The sequence below is a fragment of the Episyrphus balteatus genome, chromosome 4 (assembly GCF_945859705.1).
Source record: "Episyrphus balteatus chromosome 4, idEpiBalt1.1, whole genome shotgun sequence".
Taxonomy (NCBI): Eukaryota; Metazoa; Arthropoda; class Insecta; order Diptera; family Syrphidae; genus Episyrphus; species Episyrphus balteatus.
The window spans coordinates 4,430,146-4,457,397 of NC_079137.1; the positions used below are offsets into that span (position 1 = coordinate 4,430,146).

General features: G+C 29.3%; 1 protein-coding gene, 1 long non-coding RNA gene and 1 other non-coding gene across 4 annotated transcripts in view; 1 reads left to right on the forward strand and 2 right to left on the reverse strand.

Moving 5' to 3' along the window:
• Positions 1-4,067, forward strand: part of LOC129920090 (uncharacterized) — an 83,916-nt gene extending 79,849 nt beyond the window's left edge. The window contains exon 3 of the long non-coding RNA XR_008773188.1: positions 3,645-4,067. This is a non-coding gene — a long non-coding RNA (uncharacterized LOC129920090). The remainder of the gene's footprint in view (positions 1-3,644) is intronic.
• The window catches only part of LOC129920088 (G protein-activated inward rectifier potassium channel 3), a 96,375-nt gene extending 72,143 nt beyond the window's left edge, over positions 1-24,232 (reverse strand). Inside the window, exon 1 of one of the 2 annotated variants that reach the window (XM_056001257.1) lies at positions 23,311-24,232. The gene's annotated coding sequence lies outside the window, so the exon portion shown is untranslated. The remainder of the gene's footprint in view (positions 1-23,310) is intronic. The other variant, XM_056001259.1, reaches the window with a different exon arrangement.
• On the reverse strand, positions 17,879-17,957 carry LOC129920324 (small nucleolar RNA U3). The gene has a single exon (XR_008773242.1). It is a non-coding gene; the product is annotated as a small nucleolar RNA U3 (small nucleolar RNA).
• Positions 24,233-27,252: the final 3,020 nt, after the last annotated feature.

Consider the following 27,252-nt stretch of genomic DNA (forward strand, 5'->3'; position numbering starts at 1 on the left):
CAAATCAAAGCTAAAATGAAAAAAAAAACTGGATAAGTTTTTGTACTAAAAAGTTTCACAAGCAGTGATGCTAATTCTTACAAAACTTTTTTATAACTCTATTACTTCTTACAGTTGTAAAACAAGGGAAAAAACCGTATCAATCAGAAAACAAGGTGCTAACAACTTGATTTTCAGAGTCCCCACAGATTTTGGTGGTAAGAGAGAAAATAACGCAGGGATAACTTTACATTTACATCTGGTATATTTAACTTTATTTCTGGTATATCTATTACACTGGTTAACAAAATTAAACTTTTTTACTTGCTCAATAGGGCAAGTATTGGTTTCGTGTAAAAAAAAAAATTCGAGGTTTTAATCAAAACTAACATTACGATGATGGAGAAGCCCAAAAAAGTGGGTTTCGTCATGACGTCCGTCGGTCTGTGCGTCGGTGCGTCGGTGCGTCCGTGCGTCCATCTGTACAAGTAGCTACAGCCTAAACGAGTGGACGGATTTTCTTGAAATTTGGTATGGATGTTTTTTTCGTAATTTCCAAGGTTGGTTTTTTTTTGTTTTTTAATATCTCGCTTAGAACGTATACCTCCCATACAAAATTTTCGAGTTATTGCAATTTTATCGAAAACGGCTCTAACGATTTCGATTAAATTTAGCACACGTAATGCTGTATATAGTTCTAACATAACTGCGTTTTTAGTTTTTCTCAAAAAATACGGATAGTGGAAATATGGTCTTTAAATTTTTTAAATCGCGGATGTCGGCTCTTCCCGTACATTATTATGGAGTTATTGCAATTTTCTCAAAAATGGCTCTAAGGATTTTGATAAAATTTTGCATACGTAATATTGAAAGTAATTGCAGTAAAACTGCGTTTTTAGTTTTTCTCAAAAAAGTCAAGTCAAATAAAAAAAAATTTTATTTAACTAACATTTGGCCTCCATGCCGGCTCTTCCCCTACATCAACCAAATTTCTTAAAAATGTATATAGAGGCAGCTCTAATAACCTACAAGTAAGCTAACATAAAAGTGCTTTGAACTGCAAGAGCAAGTACGTGCGGCCCCAGTCGTGCATTTTATTTTTGTTGCCGAAACAAAAACATACTTTTCTGAAGGTTTTCGGTGTGCTGAACTCGAATCTGAAGTCAAAAAAAATTAATCAGCTCCCGTTTTTGAAATATTACCGTTAGAAAATGCAGTACTTCGGACCTTATTCTTTTATATAAGGAAAAATTTTTGAGCATAATTAGTAACGGTTTTCATAAGTACTATTTACCACTTTTTTAAATCTGTTTAAATCTATCCGATATCTTTTTTACTGCCCGAGATATCCTAAGTTGTTTGGTATTTTTATAAATTTTATAACTTCATCTATCTATTATGATATATGAAGCCAAACCCACTTACTTCAGTTTGAGATATCTCGGGCAATATAAAAGATATTGAAAAGATTTAAACAGGTGTCTAAAGATGGAAAACAGTTCTTATAGAAACTGTTACTGAATATGCTCAAAAAATTTTCTTTATAAAAAAGAAGAAGGTCATATCTCAAACACGGGAGCTGATTAGTTGTTTCTAACTTCGGATTCGAGTTCAGCACACCAAAAACCTTCAGAAAAGTACATTTATGTTTCGGCAACAAAGCCCTTGTAAACCAGTGTTATATATCGCACCCTCAGTGCAAAAGAGCGAGAACTCAAAAAAGTTCATTTCGAGAAAACGCTTCTGCAAAATACATACTGACTCTAAACTTTCCCCTATAACTTTCCATGGGACAGCAATTTCCATAATGTCAAAGCTCTATTACGAGAACCATTATGTTTATTTTGTAGTTTTAATTTATTTTTTAAAATTGTTTAAATTAGGAAAGAGTTTGACTTTTAATATAGTATGAATTGGATAAAAACAGCCATAATCTTTCGAATTTTTCGTTTGCGTTAACAACAAGCCCTTCAAAAGAAAGGTAATTTAAAAAGCAACATTTCCTCATCATTATCTCAAAAATGTCATTTTTTGACTTATCGCTCTTTTTGCACTGAGGGTGCGATATATTAAAGTTTGGTTTTGTGTACGTACGCTAACCGGCCACACCGGCTGACTTATTTTCTTAATTTTTTTTTAAATCAAAGAGGTATAAGAGGAGAAGGTTTAAGGCAAAAAAAATTTAAGATTTTATAGGGTAAATAGGGGTAACACGACATTGAAAAAAGAGGCTATTTTCTAAACGGTAAGTTGTAGAGAGTTGAATTTTTTTTAAATGATAGATAAATTTACTGTTAGGTTGAAAAAGGTATTGCAAAAATTCTAAAAAATTCAAAACTAAGTTGTGAAGGTTTTTGTGCAGTGAAAACATCTGGTAGAACTTCGACATAAGGCTTATTAAAGGTAGGGAAATTTTTTCACGGAAACTTGAAATACACGATTGGAAAGATACTAAGAAAAAAATTTAGGCGTCTTATACGGATTTTTTTCATAGGCCCTGGATTTTGAAATTTGAATTTTTGAAAAACAACTAATTTTTAGGGACATTTTTGAGTAGTTTTTAATTTTTTTGTAATTTTTATAAGCCTCCAAAAAATCTCAAGCTTATAGGAAATATAGGCTTTAGTCATGCGGAAGCATTTACAAATTTTTAAATTTTAAAATGATTTTTGACCGAATAACGGGAAAAACAAGTTTTTTTGTCCCAAGTTTTTTGCCCGTTTTTAACATAGGCCATATTTTACATAATTAGGCCACTTTTGCTAAAAGCTTAAAAGTGAATATTTTTAAACTCATTTTACGAACTTTTCAAGTTTTGATTCCCTTTTTCATTTAAAATGTTGACTAATTATAGAGTCGAAAATTAAAAATAAATACAAAAAATGGCGGAACGAAGTCCGCCGGGTCAGCTAGTTTATCTATATTATGATTAAATGTACCAGAAGTCAAGTTATCCCTGACGTTAGTTTTTCTCCGTGTACGGCTTAATTGCTGTCTATTAACCCTTAACCAATTAGCCCTGCAAAATCTAAATTGGGATAGATGTTACCTCGCGCTATAAAGAGTGATGGAGGCCTGTGCTCAGCTGTGAGCCATACAAATAGCAAGACCAGAATTTTAACAGCTGCCTTAATCTGGTCCATATTCCGCTGAAATGGTGAAAAATAAAGCTGGAGTTTATACCTATAACCGGGCAAGTGCCTGTAGAGTGAACATCCATAATGATAAGAAACCTAGTTATTTCTTTTATTTATTTTTTTATTTACTTTATTTTTTTTTTTAAAAGCTTAGTTATAATGAATCAACTCCAAAGTTATTTACTGATTGTCTACAATATTGCCACAAATGTTTCCAGACTTCCTGGAAACTTTATCAGAATAAAAGAACGTAATGTCTACATCTGCATATATTTACCATAGAAAACAAACAAACATTATATCAAAACAATATTCACATAACTCCTAGTTGAAGTCCACATTAGATTTCAAACCCCTTATAATTCTTACAACAGTGATATTAGCACAGCTGCTATTATTTCCCTATTTATTACAAAACCACATTGACCTTAATTTAATACAAAATATTTAATAGTAGCAAATATCAAATTATACAAACTGAAAAAAACTGATAAAATAATAATCTTTTACCTTCCGGTTTATTTTCAGAACCTCTATTATGGGCTAACAAGCTCCAACGCAATGTCATCACATGCAACGTAGCGTAGGTCGTCGTTACACTATACCCAGCTAATGTAAAGATATTCGTGTTAGATGTGATGTTTTTTCTAATAAAAGCCAAACTACCTATAACCTCATGCTGTTCAATGATGTGCAACAAACTTCAAGGGCAAGGATAATGTCTGATAGTCTGGAAACATACCCCAACGTCATAATGACTATGGAAAATAGTGGAGAGAATTCTTGGTTAAACGATATACATTAAAAACATAATATTCACATGGTTTGAATCCAATCAGATTGTCAAGGTTGGATGGAAATGCCTTGACCTTGAGAAAAAAAAAAAGAAGAATGACAGAGTAAATATTGTTTTGATATTTGTTGTTATTGTATGGGTTCTGCTTAAAGATCATTGTCATATATCATATTAGCATAACCTAGCTCAAGAATTTCATATTTGACATCAGGGAACATTTTCACTGCATCAGAGAGATATTGGGCAGGTTCAGAAACGTTAGAGACTAAATATTTAGGTAATTTCTCGGTCTCTGATTGGTCAGCTGGTAATTTTATTGGAAAGCTGACTGGAAAGTTAGGCAAGAAAATTTTCCCTAAAAGTTTAGGAAAGTTTTTTTTGTCAACATGACAGCAGATTGTTTTTAATTTAAGAATTCATTTAGCAAAATTACATTTATTTGTGTGAAAAACAACTAAAAAGTGCATTAACGGTCACAATTAATTTTATTTATTCATTACAGTTAAGTGAAATTTGGTGTCTTACCCATGCGACCGGTAAGATTCTTAAATAAATTTCGAAATTTGACAATAGCATCGCATCCAAACTAATTTAGTCAATTTACTCAAATTTCCGTTCAGAAAATGACGTTGCCTAAATATCTAGTCCCTAATATTTCCTGAACGTGCCCATTTACGTGAAGCCTTAAAGTTTGACACTTAAAATTTTGTTCTTGACAGATTAAATATTTAAATTTGCAAGAGGTGTAAATGCGTGGGTCTTAACATCCACAAATAGACACTGACTAAATAAAACAAAATTAAGTGTCATACGGGCTTAAAAAAAATATGAACAAATTGTAAATTTTTTTTTGTTCTAAAACAATAAGCTTTGTGATTATTGTTTAACTAAGAAAGCAGACACGCTCTCAATTAAGCAAAACGTTTTCTTTGTTATAAACTTAGCAAAAAGTTAACTCAAGTGTTTGAAAAAACCCACACATGCTAGACTTAATTTGTTTAAAGAGCTTAAGTTTATCAAATTAGTTTATTTTTTTTTTTTTTTATAGTTTTTGACATTGTGTACTTAGACAAAAGTTAAGGTTTTTTTTTTTATGAGGGCAACTACTTTTTTGTTGAATTTTCATAATTTGACAAGGCTATAGTTGTTTAACATTTTTGCTTACGCTTTTATGACTGACTATTTTATTTATTGTATTACCTAGAGAGCAAACGGAGTGTGTTTAGACATCTGACGGTGACACCTTTTTTGACAGGTATTTTACAATTACTTTGAACTTTTTTTTAGAAGAGTTGCACTCCGAACACCATACAGTCCTCATCAACAAGTGGATGAAGGAAAATTATAGGTTATCTATTAATTTGTATTGAAACTTCAATTCTACAACGACCCGAGTATTTTTTCACAATGGCATTCGGGTGAACCATAACTTAAAAGTTAAAAAAACAGTGCCTTCCTTTGTCACTTTTAGAAAAATAACTTCTGGGAGCATATAGTGGTTCAACCGGGTTCAATTTTGACTTTCCATTGATCAAATTTTCTTTGGCTTTGTCTTAATTCTAAGAATTCATGTTTCTCCTTCGAGATCTCGATTCTGATTGGGATCAGCATACCAGGCATTGCTATCCTACCCTAGATAAAGGAGATAGTCCTTGATCGTTAGATGACTTCAATTTTGGGCTGCTTTATAACGCCATAGGCCAAGTAGTCCGGATGACAGGATAACGCTGAAGCAGAAATCAAATTCGATAATTCTTTGCCCCTGTCCTTTCATAGAATTATACAAATGTTTTTTAATCCTAAATACCAAAGGGTTTTTTTTTAAGTGAAACAAAAATGCTAGCGTATTTTTAAAGAATCAGGTACAATTATATGTAATACGACTTTTAAATCAAGTTATAATATTAAACTAAAGGTAGGAATCAAGAATTTAAAGGGTTCGTAAAACTGTTTTGGGTAAAAGGGTGTTTTTTTTTCGAGGAGCAGGTTTAAAAAAATGTAAAGATTTAAGTGTTAACGTTAAGAACTTTAATATGCATATAAGTTTGAATTGTTTTTTTTTTTTTGTGAAGAGGATTAATATCGGAGATTTCATTTTCTCTTGTAAACAAAACACCATTTCACTGAATAGAAATATGTTGACTCTCTAGATTCTTGCTTACTATTAAAAATAAATCATTTAAACAAGTATACAAAAATACTTGAAAAAATGAAACCTTTATACCAAATTCTAACAGTTTTGCCATATATTGGTGTGTTTTGGTTCTTTTTCCGTAGTAGTTGAAAGTCATCTTTATGATGTCTTGATGATTCACTTACAGCATCACCTCTGTGATATAGGTATAAAGGTCTCATATTTGTTAAAGACGGTTTGGATAAAATCAACAAACAGTTTTCAAGATTTTTTATTAGAAAATGTTTAATTAAAATTGTGTGTGCGTTTTATTCTCAACTTCATTGCATATAATCGTTTTGTTTTATTTGCATGGCTATTTTTGTCCTTAGACCATTTGGGAACAACTCTTAAAATTTTGTCATCTTTGCAAAAAGTACCCAAACAAACCTGTAGGTAAGTAAAACAAATTATTCCAGTTTTACCGATAAAGTAAACAAACAGAACCAAAACATAACTTAACGTGATTTCACTGAATCTGGTATAGGTACCTTACTAAGCGCTCAGGTACCAACTAATATTTTAGGTTTTCTGTAACTGTAAGAATTTTCTACTGCATATAATATTTGTAATAATGTTAAAAATAGCGTAGAGTTTATTCTATTTATGTTCTGCATTGATAAAATAATTTGTTATAATTTTCTAATTTGTTCTTTTTTTTTTTCTCAAAGTATATTTACATAAATCAAAATTTGAATGCTCCATTTTCTATCTCTTTTTATTTATTTATTTATTTATTTATTTATTTATTTATTTATTTATTTATTTATTTATTTATTTATTTATTTATTTATTTATTTATTTATTTATTTATTTATTTATTTATTTATTTATTTATTTATTTATTTATTTATTTATTTATTTATTTATTTATTTATTTATTTATTTATTTATTTATTTATTTATTTATTTATTTATTTATTTATTTATTTATTTATTTATTTATTTATTTATTTATTTATTTATTTATTTATTTATTTATTTATTTATTTATTTATTTATTTATTTATTTATTTATTTATTTATTTATTTATTTATTTATTTATTTATTTATTTATTTATTTATTTATTTATTTATTTATTTATTTATTTATTTATTTATTTATTTATTTATTTATTTATTTATTTATTTATTTATTTATTTATTTATTTATTTATTTATTTATTTATTTATTTATTTATTTATTTATTTATTTATTTATTTATTTATTTATTTATTTATTTATTTATTTATTTATTTATTTATTTATTTATTTATTTATTTATTTATTTATTTATTTATTTATTTATTTATTTATTTATTTATTTATTTATTTATTTATTTATTTATTTATTTATTTATTTATTTATTTATTTATCTCTTTTGATTAATTTTACAATAAGTCATTTTGCTGGCACAAATTTCAAACTACAGTTCAATGACTTTTGACAAGAGTCTTTCGCAAAAATGTTCACCACTTGCAAAAAAATCTAGACTTATTACACAAATTCTATTGTCTCAATATGACTCATATAAAGTCTATTAATTGCAAAATCAAGGCACAAGCATCACCCACTCGTAATGAAATATAATAGTTCTATGTATACTCATTAAAGCCGCGTTTCAACGTAACGCAACAGCGAACGTAACAACAATCACAGTATAAAACTTTCTAAAAAGATTCAAAATGATGATAATAATGATCATATTCTACTATTTATTATATATTTTTTTATTCTATAAATCAATTAACTAGAACGTCGTCATATTGTCGTCGGCGTCGTCGGTCGTCGAGCTGAGCTTTCATTTACTATATTAAATAAATAATTGCGATTTTATATTTTAACAATACCTATGTAAGTCCATAAATAACTTAATCAAATTCACACTACAATTGCAAGATTTTTTTTGCTTGTTGCTTTTTTTTCATAATTTATTTTATTTTCACTAATTTAGCAAAAAAAAAAACTCGTTCAATTTAGTTAATTGAGTATAGTAGAGAGCTTCTATATACATTTCAAGAAATAATAAGTTCACAATGACGTTGATAATAATCATAATGATGATTGTGATCTACACTTAAGTGTAGTTTAGTTAGATTCTACTTAAACTATACTATAGAAATGGAATGGAGATGACATTATTAAATCACCAACAACGAACCTGTGTGGCTACTTGGTTCGGTTGATTGATGTGACAGATGATGCAAAATTAAATAAAAAACAAAATAACATTCCGAAAATAGTTTATGTCAAGATTGTATACAAATGTCATCGCTTTGAGATATGATTAGATTATTTAATTAAGCTTTTCCGTCAATTAATAAAGAATCGTTATGTGTTGTAGCAACATAATTTTTATTGATAAGTTTATAACCTTGAACTGTCACATTGACAAATTATTATAATTCTCGATCACTAGCAATTCAATAGAATTGAAGTGATCGCTTTCATAGGAATCATATCTATGTTTAGGTCGCACTTTGATTGAGTCAATTAGTTTATGTATGCAAATAAATGGCGCTTGACAGCTGCACAGCATAAACTTGAGAATGTGGCGATGATTGTTTTTTTTTTTTTTTTCTTCTTGGAAGAAATGATCAATTGAAATAACAACTGAGATGTGTTTATAGTTTTTAATTTAATTATGGAAATTCAATTATGAAACAAAAAACCTTAGACATTGATCTTGTCCACATGAAAAAAAGAAGAATAATTTTCTACCCTGGAACGCATTTTTAATTTCTGTGACGGTTCTTTTGACTTTTCATTCTCTGCGTGTGTTTGATTTAATTACTAAGAGCCGATGACTAGTACTGCCGATGAATATGAACTCTGTCATAAACTACTTTACGTTTTATAACACAATATAACTGTTTATTCTTTAAAGTAAGCGAACAGAACTAAAAACCCAACTGACAGCTATTGCGTTTAGCACATTTCTTCCTTAAAGCTGCCAAGCGAAATCATCTCCAATCTGTGAACTCAAAATTAAAATTTTCATAAGATTTAGTTCTGTTTGTTGACTTCATCGAAAAGTGATAAAAACTGTTATACAAATCGAATTTTCGATTTGGCGTCGTTATGTCAAAAAAATAAATCTGATTCCATTCACGTGAATCCAAAAGTCTCAAACTAATGTCAGACTAATCAATCAAAATTTAAGGATTAGTATTGATTTACAACATTTAAATGAATATACCAAAAAGTAAAAGTACCTAAAATATCATTTGCAACTGAATCACGATGATTTGTTTTAAAATATATAAAAATAACATCATATACAGGGTGTCCCAAAAGTAATGGATCAAACGAAATATGCTTATAGGCCAACTTTAGGGCTCTCAGAATTTGGTAACTTGTTTATCCCAAATCCTTACGGCTTTCGATTTAATGCAGTTTTTGTGAAATTTCGAAAAATCCCGACTTTGCAACAGTATTTTGCTTCCTCCGCTCATAATTGTTTTTTGTTTTTTACAATTCTTTCACTAAAACATTGCCTAATAATACGAAATAATTAATTAATCAAAATATTTTTCAATTCATACGCCATTTTGCTGCAAATTAATTAACAGTTCCATGTTTTATGAAAACTCAATTTCTTTCTTTTATTTCATAGCAACACCCTGAAAAAAATTTGTATGGTGTGGCACTGGTTCATTGTTTTGAAAACTTGCCGTGTTATTGCACTTTTCAAAAATGTATAAAAGTTTCCAAAGTTGTAGTTAGAACTGAAGATATTACAATTTAAAAGCAACAAAACAGGGCTTTTCAGAGAAAAATAACAAAGAAAAATAAACACATTTTCTCGACTGTTGTTTGTTTATTTCCTTTTTAACAAAAGTCTCGATTTTTGTTTGTTATTTTGCTCTGAAAACGTCTGTTTTTTTGCATTCAAATTGTAATATCTTTTGTTCTAATTTCAACTTTGGAAATTATTATACATTTTTGAAAAGTGCAATAACACGGCAAGTTTTCAAAATAATGAACCAGTGCCACACCATACAAATTTTTTTCAGGGTGTTGCTATGAAATAAAAGAAAGAAATTGAGTTTTTATAAAACATGGAACTGTTAATTAATTTGCAGCAAAATGGCGTATGAATTGAAAAATATTTTGATTAATTAATTATTTCGTATTATTAGGCAATGTTTTAGTGAAAGAATTATAAAAAACAAAAATCAATTATGAGCGGAGGAAGCAAAATACTGTTGCAAAGTCGGGATTTTTCGAAATTTCACAAAAACTGCATTAAATCGAAAACCGTAAGGATTTGGGATGAACAAGTTACCAAATTCTGAGAGCCGTAAAGTTGGCCTATCAGCATATTTCGTTTGATCTATTACTTTTGGGACACCCTGTATATACGTTATTCAACCACCAACAACAATTGTAAACACATTAACGTGATGGCAAAATCATCACGTTGTCTTATTTGCATCGCATCTCACGCAAAAAATTAAATGTTAATTTTAAATGACAAATTTTGTTTCCAACATATTCCTGTGTGTAGTGTATAGCAACATAAAAAACGTGCAATGTCAATATAGGAAATGAATATTGTCGTTGTATTGAAGGAAAAAAAAAAAACGTGCAAATACAAAACTGGAATGATAAAGCCAAATACACTACATGTCTTTTGATTACGTTCTTCTAGTTATATCACTATGTGTTATATTGACAGTTTGTTCTTACCAAAATTGAGCAATTTGAACATTTTTTCGAAAACCTATGACAAAATTGAGCAAATTCAAACATTTTCATTAAATTTCAATTCAAAAAAATTATATGCAAATAATCCCTACAAGTTAAAGTAAACAAACAGAACTATGCAAAAATGCTAACTTTAGAAAAGAAAATATAAGTTGCCCAAATAACACAATCATTTGATGTGAAGTGTAATTTAGAAACGAGTGTGAACTGACAAAAAGTTCATATTAAATTAGGTTGCGAATGTTAAGGTCTGTTTGTTTTCATTTGAAACAGAGGCGGCCCCTATATAAACTTGGAATTCTGTGGAGTGTGAACCATATACCCTTCTGGGCTTTGTTGTTTATTTGTGTGTTTCACTTGTAACACCTTTTAGATGTGGGTCAATAAAATGCAAATACTTTAAATATAGAACAAACGGAATTTGGGAGAAGTTTAAATCAAAAAGATGTAATGTACTCGGAAACTGTAAGTTGAAATAAAAAATTCAAAAAAAAAAAAAGAATAAATCCAAGGAATTTTAACAAAAAAGGAATTTTTTTTATTGCACAAATTGTACCTAGTTGTTTTTTATTTATTTGGAATGTTTGAAGAACAGGTAAGTACTTTTACAGACGGCTGAGTTGAAAATATACAAAAAAAAAAAAGGAATTTAAAAGAGGAAATATTTTAACAGGTAAATTTTAGTTTTTCAGCTGATTGAGAAATTTATTAAGTCTTCAATTTCTTTAAAAGATCGTAGTTACTAAATTTAGGGCCGGTTTGTTCACACTCAATTATCTTTTAATCAAGGAATTTTGTATGGAATAATCCTTGATTAAAAGATAATCGACTGTGAACAAACTAGGGCTTAGTTTGAAAATATTGTTTTAGCTCTAGTAAAATTTTATAAAACATGCATTGATTGCACATCACTAGAACTGTAGCAAATCGTATGTATTCGTTACTAAAATGCGGGTATTCACTTCAGTAACGAGTAACGAAACGTTACTTTCTAAACAGTATCGTTACTCGTATGTTTCGTTACTGGGTACTGAAGTAACGAAACATACGAAACGTACGAGATACGAAACATACGAGTAACGACGCGATTCCAGTTTCAATACTAAATCCGATGTAAGAGATACGAAATGATGTGATACACTCAATTTGTCGCATTTCGCATCTCGTGTCGGTATCGTAACCATAGTCAGAATGCTAACTGTAGATAATTATCTGGAGTTTACTTTTATCTCGATTAAAACAGTAGTGCCAAGGTTCAATAATAATTATTAATTAATGATTATAATCATTGTGTTATCGATAAAATTTATACAGAAATATCAAAATCTATTTGGCCGAAATATGTATATCCACGACGCAACCAATCTGTTTATGGCCTTGGTGTTAATGGTATTGATATTTAGCTTAAGAATGTACAAAAGTTTTTTGGATTTTCAAAAAATTAGTTTATTTTCGGTGCAAAATTTTCAACACAAAAAAAAACAGAGAAAACGAGGTTTGAAAATCACTCTCAACAGAAAAAATAAATGAAAAATTGTTCGACATGGTTATATTGAAGTGTTAATATTTCGAGATCTGCGAGTTGCACTTTTGAAATAAAGGTCTCTAAAGAATTGTGATAAGATTACTGAAAGAATATAAACAAAAAATTACCAAAGTTTTGTCTAAAAATTTGGAAAAAAATCAAAAAAGTTTCCACGTTTGATTTAAAAAAAAAACGAAAAAAAATTCAATATAGCTACCTTTAAACTCTTATTACATGAGAATGCCGCAACTAATTTTAATGTTTATGACCTTAAAATGTAGCTTAGATTATAGAAATTGTTTTTGGGTTTTTTTTTCAAAAAAAAAATTTTTACACTCTTATACCAATGTACGAAACATACCTACTTAAAATACCAAACATACGAAACTTATCAAATACATGAAATATACGAAATGTACGAAACACACGAATCATGCGAAAGTAACGAAACATACGAAATATGCGAAAAATGCGAAACATACAAAAGTAACGAGTAACGATATTATTGATGCGGGTACTAGTATCAAAAGTAACGTATACATGCGGGTACTCATTTTGTCGTTACTTTTACAGCCCTACACATCACTAGCTTAAATAAGAGAAAGCAAAAATATCGGTAAATTCGAACTTCGAAACTCGCTCACTTCGTGACTCCTCCTTAAAGCAATGTTATTTTTCAGGCAAAGCCAAATAGTCTAAGAGCCAGGAGCAGATTTCTTGCGTGAGAGGTAACCGATTCATATGAATGTCAGAGGTAGCGTGGGTCATGGTGATGACGAATACCTTAGTCTGCCTGCATTTATTTGGGCCGTTGTCGAGAAAAAGCGCATCAAAAGTACCATTTTTCTGAAAATCGATTTAGTGAGGGTAACCACTTAAAATTTATTGATAACCAACGCCACATACTCACTGATAACAAATATACCAATGGCAGACATTTTAAGTGTGGCCAAAGCCCCGGCAGACTGTCCCGAAAATGCGTTTTTTTTTGGCGTTTTTAGACTTTGGGGTAACCACCTAAAATTATTTGCATCCTGTAGCGGTGGACTCCCTGATAACAAAAATACCCATGGCAGACATTTTGAGTGTGGCAAAACCCCCGGCAGACGGTTTTGAAAATGCAGTTTTTCTGAAAATTGATGTATTTAGGGTAACCACTTGAAATTAGTCGCATCCTGTAGCGGTGGACTCCCTGATAACAAAAATACCCATGGCAGACATTTTGAGTGTGGCCAAACCCCCGGCAGACGGTTTTGAAAATGCAGTTTTTCTGAAAATTGATGTATTTAGGGTAACCACTTAAAATTAGTCGCATCCTGTAGCGGTGGACTCCCTGATAACAAAAACACCCATGGCAGACATTTTAAGTATGGCTAAGCCCCCGGCAGACGGTCTTGAAAATGCAGTTTTTCTGAAAATTGATTTATTTAGGGTAACCACCTAAAATTAATCGCATCCTGTAGCGGTGGACTCCCTCATAACAAAAACACCCATGGCCACACTCAAAATGTCTGCCATGGGTATTTTTGTTATCAGGGAGTCCACCGCTACAGGATGCGACTAATTTCAAGTGGTTACCCTAAATACATCAATTTTCAGAAAAACTGCATTTTCAAAACCGTCTGCCGGGGGTTTTGCCACACTCAAAATGTCTGCCATGGGTATTTTTGTTATCAGGGAGTCCACCGCTACAGGATGCAAATAATTTTAGGTGGTTACCCCAAAGTCTAAAAACGCCAAAAAAAACGCATTTTCGGGACAGTCTGCCGGGGCTTTGGCCACACTTAAAATGTCTGCCATTGGTATATTTGTTATCAGTGAGTATGTGGCGTTGGTTATCAAAAAATTTTAAGTGGTTACCCTCACTAAATCGATTTTCAGAAAAATGGTACTTTTGATGCGCTTTTTCTCGACAACGGCCCAAATAAATGCAGGCAGACTAAGGTATTCGTCATCACCATGACCCACGCTACCTCTGACATTCATATGAATCGGTTACCTCTCACGCAAGAAATCTGCTCCCGGCTCTCGGTCTAAAAGGAGAGGCTTAATTTCTTTTTCGGAGAATTAAAATACTTATTGCGTCTACATGAGCTACTAGTACATAGGTGAACATTTTGAACGAAAAATGTCAATCCCTCAGCTGGCTCCATAAATTTTTTTTGTCTTGCTTGAAATACAATGGGAGATGAAGAATTTCTTACATGAGATTACCTAATAATTTGCTTTGCGCACAACTTGCTTTCAACCACATTCGCAAAACATCCCGACTTATTCAGTTTTTGTTGAAATTTCAAGCTAGAAATACTAGGCGAACATGAAAAAGAAGAAGGAATAGCTTTGTAATGCAAATCCCATCCCACTAGCTTAAAGAAGTGAAAGCGAAAATATCGGGGAATTGGAAGCTCGCTTTTATCACTTTGTGACTCCTCCCTCAAGCAACGTTATTTTTTCGAACAAAACTAAAGCGAGGCTTAGTTTTTTTTTAGGAGAACTAAGCTCAGAGAAATAGTTACTATGTCAACATGAGCGCCTAGTAGGTTGATTAAAATTTAGTATGAAAAATGTGATTTTCGAAGGCTTGGTAAAATTTCTTTAAGGATTTATTTTGTTGATATGGGGATATAGAAAATAGTAGTTGAAAAAGAAGGAAGAGAAGAATTATAACCCAAAAAAGGATGATTTCTTGTACTTTTAACATGATTATCTAGTAGTTTTTGGTATGGGTTCAGAACAAGTGCGATTTATTGCCACATCGGTAAAACATGGATCCAGTCTTGTTCAATTTTTGTTAAACTTTCAAGCTAGAACTACTAGGCGAACATGAAAAAGTAGAAGGAATAGCGTTTTAATGCAAACCATATCTCTTTCTTATAGGATCCACCTAAAAATATCCGTTTTTTTTATTTCTCATGTCACAATTGACTCCTCCCCTAAGTAACGTTAAGTTGTTAGAGTGGCTTTACATTAGGAGAATAAAGCTGAACCAGAGATTAGAAAAACATTTACTGTGTCAACATGAGCGCCTAGTAAACTGATAGAAATTTTGTATGATTTGTTGATATGGAAAAGACAGACAAACAAAAATGCAACAACAAAAAATTGATTTCTTTTTTTTTTATTTCATTCTAGTACTTTTGTTTGTGCACAACTTTCTTTATACACGAGTGCAAATTACACTGGTCGGCAACGAAAATGGAGCTTGAACCAAACCATACTTTTCTAAAGAACTTTTTTGTGCTGATTCCGAATCTGAAGTCAAAATTTGACTGGCACGTCAAGTTTTCGAAACATTTAAAAATTAACAGGTCAAAAACGCTTTTTTGTGGTACTTTTGGCGTTGAATTTCATCACTACATATGCAATATTCAAAAGCCATATTTTTTTCTCGTTTTAAATACGTTTATTTTTATTTTCGAAATTATTTTTTTCTAAAAGATATTTGGTATAGAAAGGTTTGATATCTCAAAATCTTGGTAGTTAAGGTAACTTATGGTTTTTGAAGCAGATTTGAAGTAAATTTCAGTTTTCGACTCCTGATTTGGTTGAAAAAAAAAACAAAATATTACGGAAAAATAATATTTTTAGATCAAATGTCAAAAAACATTTCATTTAAAATTGGTTTTTGGGACTTTATAGCTAAAATTGTGATGAGAGCTCAAAAACTAGACGTGATGGAAAAAATCTGTAAACTGTTTTGAATTCAGCACATTCAAGATTATTTAAATCACCTTACAGAGTTCTTGCTCCGGACTATTTTTTGTTTTTTTGTCGACCAGTGTTATTAATTAATTACTTACCACATTGGTCAAACATTGATCCTGTCTTATTCAGTTTTCATTGAATTTACAAACTAGAACTATTTGGTGAACATGAAAAAGTGGAAGAAATAGCTTTTTAATGCAAACCCATCCTCCTTCTAAGATCCACTTTCAAAAATCCGTTATTTATATTGTTATTGGCTCCTCCCTAAACTAACTGTTAACCTCTCTGGCTTTAAGCTCTTAAATTATTTAAATTATTATTTAAAAAAGAAAAGTACCAACTGCATCAACCAACATGAGTCCCTGGTAGTTCAATGAGATTTTAGTGTGAACTTAACCGATTTTGAAAAGCAAAAAATGTCTTGAATGCAACTGCAAATTGATAAATTATTTTTTCCTATCGATTATTGTGAACTGAACAGGGTTGTAAAAAATCATTTTTTTTAATGCATTTGTTTTCCACTACAAATTAAAAAAAAATATATGTAGTTATTGCAAATAAAAAAAATTACATTGAAAAAAAAATATTTATTGTAAATAAACATATTTTGCATCAAAAAAAAATGTATTACAAATAAAAATTTCTCCAGTGAAAAAAAAAAAATCAATGCAAAAATAAATGCATTAACTATTTTCTCTTTTAATGTTCTTCGGATTTCTTACAATTTGGACTGTTTAATACAATAGCTATTTCATTTATAATATTGAACCTAATGTAAAGCCAAATAGTCAAAATTGTAAGAAATTCAACGAATATAAAAAAAAAAAAAACTTTTGCACACGTTTTGCATTGAATTTTTTTTTTCAAAGCAGAAAGTTTTTTTTATTTGCAATAAAGTATTTTTAATGCAAAATGTTTTTATTTGCAATAAAAATGCAGAAAAAATTCATTTTCAATGCAAATATTTTTCAGTTGCAATAACATTTTTTTTGCAACACAAAATATTTTTACTATTTTTTTTTAATGCAAATATTTTTCAGTTGCAATTCAAATTTTTTGTAATGCAATTTTTTTCCAGTTGCAATAAATGTTTTTGTTTTTATTTGCAATAAATATTTTTTTTTTTTTAATTGATATTTTTCAGAGATGCCGCGAACTATTCGGCCTATTTTTCTGGTATTCGGTATTCGGCGAATACCAAATGGAGAAGAAAAAAGAAATAAATTATTATACCAAAATGTGTGTTTTATTAAAAAATTTTAATTTTAGTACTTATAATCTACTAAATTCAAGTTGTGGTGAATGAAAACTATTTGTTCCGCTATTTGTTGTGTAGTAAACGTTTATCTTCGTAGACTATTTCTGCTTCGAAAAATAGTCTTTTACTGTAAACACTTGTCCCAGGAGAGAAAAGGTAGACTTTAGCAAATGTTGTCAAAATTGGAAATTTTGTAGTATGTGTTGACCACCACTTGTAAGGGTCCGCTGTTCGATCTTGGCGAACAGTCCTCAAATCAGTGTTGCCATGAAAATGTTTTGAAAAATCTGCTGAAACGACGAAAAAAAATCTGCAATGCAGACTTTTTTTTAAATTTGGGACACTCAATTTGAAAGTTTGCGAACAGGTGTATTTTTCCTCGCTCAAATAATTAAGGTCCATTTTCTTCACTCGGAGTTGAACAAAACTTGAGAAATTTTATATTAAAAATTCTCAAGTTATGTTCAACTCCGAGTGAAGAAAATGGACCTAAATTTTCTTAATAGTTGTATTGTTATCAATTTTCCTCTATAAAATTAAAATCGTACTGAATTTTTGTTACAATTTGCATTTGAGAAAATGAAATGTAAAAATCAAGAAGGAAATTTATACAACGTTAGAGAGATTACTTAGAATTTCTTCAAAAGTAAAAGAAGACTTACTACAGAAATGATCCTGTGAAGTATAGTTGTGAAGTACAACGTTATGAACAAACTCCAGCTGATTTGAAAACTATAGTTAAATAATAGAAAAAATTGATAGTTTTGGCAAAAGAAATGATGTCTTAATTCATCCTAGGCCTTACTTCAATTACCATTTTATTAGATTTTTTGGAAACGTAAAGTTTCAGTTGCAGATTTATGGCTCTTAAAAGTCTGGGAATAGGTTGAAAATGCAGATAAATCTGCACTATTGGCAACACTGCCTCATATGTAATTCGATTTTAGATGTCTACCTTTGCAGTAGTAGGTAGTGTGTTCAGACATTTATCTTAAAAGTAGTTCAGTTATTCATCGTTACAATACGATGTTGTTGGGAATTTTTTAAGCCACATCTATTCTTGAGACAAAGTATAAAATTTTTGAAATTACCAACGTTTTTTTCTGATTATGCTTGGCCGAATATTCGGTATTCGGCCGAGGAGCGTGGCCGAATATTCGGTATTCGGCCAAATCGATGTTCGCGGCATCTCTAATATTTTTACAACTCTGACACTGAACGACATAATTCTTCGTACCAAAAAAAGGAAAATGCTGTTTTCCAAGCCCTTCAAATGAGCACTGTGATTTTTCAATAAGGACACAATACAAAAATACTATATAGGTAGGTATATGATTTTTGAATAAAATGAGTAAGATTGATTAAATAAAAAAGAAGGTCTTTTCGTTTATCAACTTCAGAAATGATGGCGGTTACTTTTGTGAATTTTTGCAACTAAACGGAAATGATATCAGTTCAAATTTGAATTTCGGAGTAAATCTACGCAACAATGATGAGATGATGATGTGACAGCTTGGTAAAACCGATGAGTCGTGCCTTCAATACCTGATTATAACTGAGTCTGAATGTCATGTATCAATATTGTGGTTAATCTTAGTTCAGTCTTTATTTTTTGTTTATCTTCTTTGTTCCAGATAATTTACTTACTTTTCATTTATATTCAAAAACTTTTGGGTAACTTTTTTTTACTCATTATTTATCAAGCATGAATCAAGCCAAACAATGACCTATTGCTCCATTCTCCATAAAAAGAAAAAAGAAATAAAACAAAAAATTGTATGTTTTGTTCCGCACGCGCTGAGTGTTGAGATATTTGTGTTTAACTTGCCGAATTAACAAAAGGCATAATTTAATGAGCCATCTTTTTTTTTTCTAGTAAAAGAGGTGGTCTTTTTTTTATTATTATTTTTTTTTCTTAACAAAAACCAAAAAAAAAACTTTCTGTTTGAGGTACTTACTTTTTTGCTCTTTGTCATAATTCCATAGAAATTGTGTTAAACAAAATTACGATGCCATACAAACCAGGAAAGTCCATTGACTTCTTTATTTCGCCTTAAGTTTGGTTATGTAAATTTTTTATTTGCAAATAAACTCATCTGTCATAATCATACATTTTATATTTGTTAAGGTTTTGAGATTGTTTTGACAGTTGTATATAGACAGTGTTGAAAAGGCAAAACTAATTCATTATGCTTAGAATTTAAGTTTTGAATACAAAACAATTTGAGGCTTATCGATTTGGATGATTGAATGTTAATGAAATCATTATTTATTAATAAATACTTGGAATTCTGTTATTTTTCGCTTTCACTAAAAAGAAATTGATGAAGAGAATAAAAAGGACGCAAACTTATCTAATTATTTGCATAATTATAAAGAAATTTAAGAAATTATGGCGCTTTCGCGACCTGATCCTTTTTTGCTAACCTTGAACCAATAAAAGTTCAACATTTAACATTTGAATCAATTATTATTTAATATTGTTAACACAAATGCTTTTTGGGACAAAGAAATTCAAAGCAAATTTGAAACACGAGCCATCACTTTTTTTCTAATGATTCAGAAAAGAAAAAAAACTTCTTCTTTATTTCTATTCGCAATACCTAATTTGTTTGAACATTTGTGACAGAAAACGTAAATATTTTGAATTGAATACAAACAGTTGAAATAAATCATTCTTCTTAATTTTTAAAATGTGTTTGTCTTCTGAAATATGTATTTACATTCAATATTTTTTTAATTTTCAGTAATTTTTTTTCTAACAAAAATTGCATGAGACCATGAAAAATAACTCTTTGCAGTTTAACAGAGAACGAGTAAGGAATATTAATGTGCTTCTAATATTCTTCTTTAAGAGGAATTAAAGTTCATATTAAGTAGATGATAAAATCAATGAACAAATACAAAAATTAAAAGAAATCCACTTGATTTAATATAAAAATCCTTGATTCTATAACTCTTGGGCCACTGGGCGAGTCGTTTACCATCAGGGCCCTATTTCACCAACTTACAAATTTGTAATTACAAGTAATTTTCGCAATATTTGCGAAAAAATTGAGAAATTTAATTTCACCAGTTTCTTGTGATCACAAAATTACACTTGTAATCTACAATTTTAAACTTGTGAAAAAATCAAAAAACAAGTAACAAATTTGTGAGCTTTCAAGTTTCTTGTGGGTTTCTGTTTCACCAAAAAAAAAAGTTACAAGTTTCTATTTATTTGTGAAAATTTTCTAAAAGAGTCAAGACGTATGTCATTTTTGTTACAAGTTTGTAAAAACCGTATTTAGCGTGATTAAAGTGTTTAAAATGGCCTAACGCCGAAGGCCATTATTATTATTTTTATAAAAGCTATGTTATTATTATTCAGGGTTGTAAAAATGTAATTGAAATTTTAAAAAGAATCATTTATTGCAAGTAAAAAAAATTTCATAGTGAAAAAAAAATTGCATTAAAAAAATTTGTATTGCAACTGAAAAATATTTGCATTAAAAAAAAATATTTATTGCAAATAAAATAATTTGCTTTAAAAAAAATGTTATTGCAACTGAAAAATATTCGCATTAAAAATAATATTTTTATTTCAAATAAATATATTTTGCATTACAAAAAAAATACATTTTAAATAAAAAATTTTCTGCATTAAAAAAAAAATCAATGCAAAATGTTGAATCCCTTACAGTTTTGACTTTTTGGCCTTAGATAAGGTTCAATAGTATAGGTAGTTGAAATAACTAATGTAGGTATGGTCAGATACCCAAATATGTAAGAAATTTGACGAATATTAAGAAAAAATATTTAATGCACAGGCACACACATTTTGCATTGATTTTTTTTTTCATTGAGAACATTTTTTATTTGCGATAAAATTTGATTTTGGTATATTTTAATTTGCAATAAAATTTTTATTTTCAATCCAAATATTTTTCAGTTGCAGTTACATTTTTTTTAATGCAAATTTTTTTTTGCAATATATATTTTTTTAAGGCAAATATTTTTCAGTTGCAATATTTTTTTTTACTGGAATTTTTATTTATTTTAAATATTTTTTTTTTTAATTTGGAAAACAAATGCTTTAAAAATTGGTATAGCATTTGTGTTTCAAATCGAATGAAAACATCACAAAATATTTGTTTAAAAATTTTTCCTGATCGCTATTACCTGTCTCTTAAGTATGTAAAAATTCGTTCTTTTTTATCAAAGAGGCTTGTTTTTATTTCTCATATTTGTAGTTTTTCATTCCTTAAATAATTTTACTAATTTTGCTACTTTTTACAATTTTATTATTTTACCTTTTGTTTTACTTCTATAAATCCATGGATGTCATTATAAAATAATAAATAATTATAAAAATAATCCAGCAATACAAAAATCTTAATATATGTTTACAATTTTGTTTGGCCTTTAAAAAAATTTTGTATTTGATCTAACTACTAAGATATGACAGTATTAGTTATTTGACAATGTTTCGTTTAAAATAGGGTTGCTTAAGTTTTAAAAATGGCAATCCTAATTTTTCATATTCAATATCAACTTAGTTTTCATTTGAAACCAATTTTAACCTCTGTCGTTATGAGTTAAGTAACTCAACGGTCACTGTTGTAATTCTACAAACTTGTGGTTTTCAAAAGTTGATTGTAAATTTTTTTCTCGATAATCACAAATTTGTGAATTACTTATTTGTACTTTGTGAAACAGAATTCCATTGTACAAATTTGTCCTTGTGATCTACAAGTTACAAATTTGTGCTTGTAACTTGTAGTTGGTGAAATAGGGCCCAGGCTGTTGAAAATCAGTTTGGTAAACTGCAACTAAAGCTGAAATCTAATAACAATTTAAGACGATTTCTACATTAATTTTAAATGATTCACTTTTTTTTAGAAAAACTTTTCAGTATAAACTTAAACTAAGGATTTCTACTCTAGACCAGAAAATCTTGAAACATAAATAAATTAATATAATTCGTATTTTTTTAGGACTCAGTTGTATCTCATTGTTCCATTTCATTTCTTACTGGACTTATTTGTTTTGGAAATTAAATGAAAAATCAGTAGCCACTGAGTATAGTGAGTATTATAAAAAAAGGCTATGATAACAAATTGTTTAAAATTAAGAATATTTTAATAATATTTAAAAAAAAAAGTCTTCTAGGTACTCGGAATTTAGACAATTTGGTAGGCGAGTTAGCTTGATGTTGCAAATAGCTATTTTGAACCTAAACAAGTATTTATAATAGAACTTTTTTTTCGGTTAAGTTATGTTGTATATCAGTCCATTGCCCATCTATTACTTTTGTGCATGCAAATTGCATATTTCGTTCACATCTTTGATATTTATAAACGCTAATGATAACTTAAGCCTGCGTACCTACGACAAATTCAAACTTTTCGTTACGTACAAAGTTCCTTCCAACTCTTTCAATTGAATCTGAAAGAGTGTCAAACTTTTACCAAAAAAATTCACAATATTTAGGTATTTGTATTTGTATTCTTTTACCAAGTTATCTCAAATTCCAACACTTTTAATTTGTGCATTATGAAACTACAATTTTGCATAAACACCTGCCAAATTTTGTAACAATTAAAAAAAAAAGCCTGAAAATATCTGCAGCTTTCAAAAAAGCAGTAAGGAAATTGCAATAAAAAAAAATTCACAAAACTAATATATATCTTTTACGTAGATATACAAAAGATAAAACAATTAAAAAAAATAACTACTCTCTCTCTTTTATTATCTTAAATTTTATTGCACTCTACAACTGATGTCTATCTGGAGACAATTAAATAAATTATCACCACATTATTGCATTTAGATTGAATTATATCCAGCTACATAACAACTAATTACGTTCCACAACAAACGAGATAAAAAAAAAAAAAAACAAAAAAAAAAACAAAAGATATTACTAATTTTTTGAACGTCACCTGTTAAAACAAAAGCTACTCAAGGGCAAGTACCTACAATATCATGTGAAATAATTTAAATATGAATTAAAACAAAAATAATGCAAACAAAATAGATAAAATACACAACAAAAAAACTTACCTTCTGGTATAAAAAAATTTAAAATTCGTTACGTTCCACTGCTTTTCCGGTGTTTTGACGTTTTTGAAAACAAAAAATCACAAAAAAAAGAAGAAAAAAATGTGCGCAAATAAATCCAATAACTCTCGAATTCTTTTTCTCTATTTCTCTTCTAATTCTACTTCTTCTTCTTTATCAAAGTGTTCTAAAATGCCGAAAATGCCGTTGAAAAAATAAACAAAATTAAATACTATTTTTGAATTTTTAGTAACAAAATGAAAAAAAAGATACTTCTGCCGGCTTCGATACTTTTTTTGAACAGAAAAAAATCACTTTAAAAATCACTGGATGCGATCCAAAATAAATATTATTTTATACCATCAGAAAATGCACCTCATACGAGAGTTGTATATCTACGATCTCACAACGATAAACCAAAGACACCAAAAAACAACCGAACCGATCCGTATGAAAGAAACACAAAGATACACTTCGGCCGGCGGGACGATATGATGAATGCGATGATGATGCGTTCTTGTGTCGTTGTTCGTATCTATTAGATGCAATTTAAGAGTAGATAGGATTTAGCAAATTTGATTTCTTCAGTTGATACTTTTTTGTATATGAATCCACCACAATGACGAATATGATGATGACAACGACGATAAAATGACAAACAACAACAAATAAACTCAGATTTCAGATACGAAATTTGTATTCCAAAGGTGTATTATACTTCCCCACATTGAATATAATCAAACACTGGGATTTCTAACGTACGATATAGATACAATAGTTGTGCAGATAGAAATAGTAAAAAAAAAATAGATACTTTCAATTGCCTCCTCCTATAACAAATAAACAATAATTCTCATAATAAACGATTCCAACAATTCCACAAGGCAATAATAACATCATTTTGGCAATTTTTTTGCAATAATTCATATAATTCATATAATTCACATCCACTACCGGATATTCGGACATATTATATTTTTTTTTTTTGTTTTAAAATTTGTATCTCAACAGGAAATCCAAAAAAAAAGATTCAAAATTTCAAACTGAAAATTTCACTTGTATCTTTTTGGTCGAAATAACTTTTTTATAAAATATCGCATCAGGATGAAATATCCAGTAAATTCGCAATATAATATCCACCGGTATTAAATTGACAACTTTCAAACTTGTATACAAAAGATACTTTTGCTGCAGAAACCGATTTAGTAGTAAAAATTTACATGCGATTCAAACGACGGTTGTCACATAATTAAATCTCACTAAAGTCCAATGTTTTGATTTTATTTTGTTATAGACAGAAAAAAATATATCTAGCAAAAAATGTTGTAAAAAAAAAGATACTTTTTTTTGTAATGCTAGATATTTTTTGCGTTCGACACAGCGACAACCAGCAGCAGCGACGATAGCAACGATAGCAGCGACAATAACGACGACGTTAAACAGCGTTTGTGGCAGACAAGTCGCATCGGCCGATGTGGTGCGAATGTGAATGAAAATATTTTTACACACAAGTCTGCTGTTGCTGCTGGTTGAGGAGGCAAGATTTATATTGTTTGTATCTTTGTATCTAATAAATTCAACAATTGGTAGAGGCAACCCAACACAATTCTCTGTGTTGTGGGCTTTAGAGTTTTTGTTGATTTTTTTTTATTCTTTTTTTTCACTTAGAGACTCTTTTTGAGTTTGACAGTGTGGTAGTTTGGTATGGTTTGGATTTTTCACAGATTTTCAGTTTGTTATATTTTTGCAGATTGTGAAAATTGTGTATGAACTGACTCTGATACAGCATGGGTCATTGGTCGTCGCATACACCTTTTTGTGGGCTCTCTTTAGTTTGCCAATACAAATTGTGGATTGTATTTTTATATCACTTGCAACGTGTTGTGTTTACGTTTGAAGCAAACAAAACAAAAATGCATTTGAATGTGGATATCGTTTGACGAGAATGTTTTTTATACAAGTGTCGAAGATTTAACATTTTGTTTGAATTGGATACTTGTTGTATCGAATTGGCACTTTGCATGCAACAGGAGGATTCAATCAGGTTGAATGAGAAGAGGAGTATGCCGGGATTTGATGAAAAATCAAAGAAAAAAAATAGTAATAAAAATTGTCAATACCTAACAGGGTGATCCTTTATCAAACTTTTTGAAACTAAAATCGTATTTCAAAGTGAAATTCGTTAACATGATCTTTTTGGTCATATTTTTTTTTTTTTTTTGGTTACTCCTACATTTTTTATAATTTGTATTATTTTAAAACTTATCACAAAATTGCATTTAAATTGTTTGGAAATTAAGTGGAAATATGCAGCTATTAGTTTCTATGATGTTTTTTAATTCAAATTAAATTGATACTAAAAAAAGTACGCATACACCATAGTGACCCATAATATAAACTATGCACTAGAACTAGTTTAGAGTGATGTACATAGTTTAAAGTGTTTAGTTTTAAGTAGGGACAGTCGGGGTGGCACAAAAAAAAAAAACAGAAAACAAATACCAAAATATACAAAAAAAAATACGAAAAATAATAAAAAAAATATATAAAAAAAAAATAATAATAAAAATTGCTTACTGTGGCTGTTCTAGTTTTTTAAGTAGTTTTAAGTAGTTTAAGTAGTTTTAATTAGTTGTAAATTATTTTTTTGGTGAAAAATAAAAACCATTGAAATATTTGTATTAAAATAGTTTTAAGGCCGAAAGGCATTAGAATTAAGAAAAATGAAGTATATAACTTAGAGTGCCCGTATAGGGCCAGTTAGTAAGTTGTAAGTAATTGATAAGTAAGCTTGGTTTCATGAACTTTTGTCTAGCTTTAAGATAGTTTTAAGTTGATGAATAATACAAATGAATTTAAAATTGAAAAAAAAAAAAAATTTAATTGAGTGATGTAGTCATTCTACAAATTTAAATTCTTTTATTTATTTGTTGAATATTTAATAAGTACTTACATATAAATATTAAATAGTTCTTTCAAACATATAAAGAACGAGTCTATAATAACAAGTCAAGAATTAAGTTTTCTCAAGAAATGGTTTTAATTTATAAAATGAAAGGATTTTTCACTCTGTGATTTTAACAGTTTGACACGGTGCTTGCAGTTAATTCAACTGAAATGATTTGTTCTTTAATTACACTTTCGGTGTAAAGGTGTTTTTTTTTTTAATGTAAGTATGTAGGTAAAGTAGCAACCAGAATTAATTGTGAAGTGCCTCTTTTATTTAAAGAAAACATGTGTTTTAGATTTACAAATTTCAAGTGGAAATAATTAATTATAGCATTAAGTTAAAATAGTTCGTTGTTGTGATTTATTTATTGGTATTTAAAAAAAGAAATAGTAAGTATGTAATTTATAAAGTAATAATCATTTTTATCAAAAAAAAAAAAACAAAACCGACTTCCATGGATAAAAACTACGTTTAATGGTTTTTCTAATAGTTCCTATGGCCAGAACTGAACGAAATTGAAATGACCACATTGCAGCCACCAGCTTTCAAAATTGGTTCACTCAGTCCAAAGTTAACAAAAAAAAAAAAAAAAAAAATACCGACGAATTGAATACCTCTCCCATTTTGGAAGTCGGTAAAATTGAGGTTTTTTCATATTGTATTTTTCTCTAAAGGGGGAGTTAACAAGTCATGAAAGCTAAAAGACTATATTTTTAAGATCCTAAGACAACATGAAATTTTCGTTTGGAATGTTCAGCCAGAACAACCGTAATTCTACATGTCCGGATATGTCCCGGACGTGTCCCGGACATGTCCCGAATATGTCCCGGGTGTGTCCCGGCCAAAATAATTTTTATAGACAGCTTGCTTCTGTTATAAATCTTAGTTCTCATAACAAAACAAACGTTTTCTCCAAGTTTAAAAAATTAACAAAATGTACGTCAGCTGTTATGACACCTTTCTCACGCATAACTCAACCCCTCAAAAAAGCACCC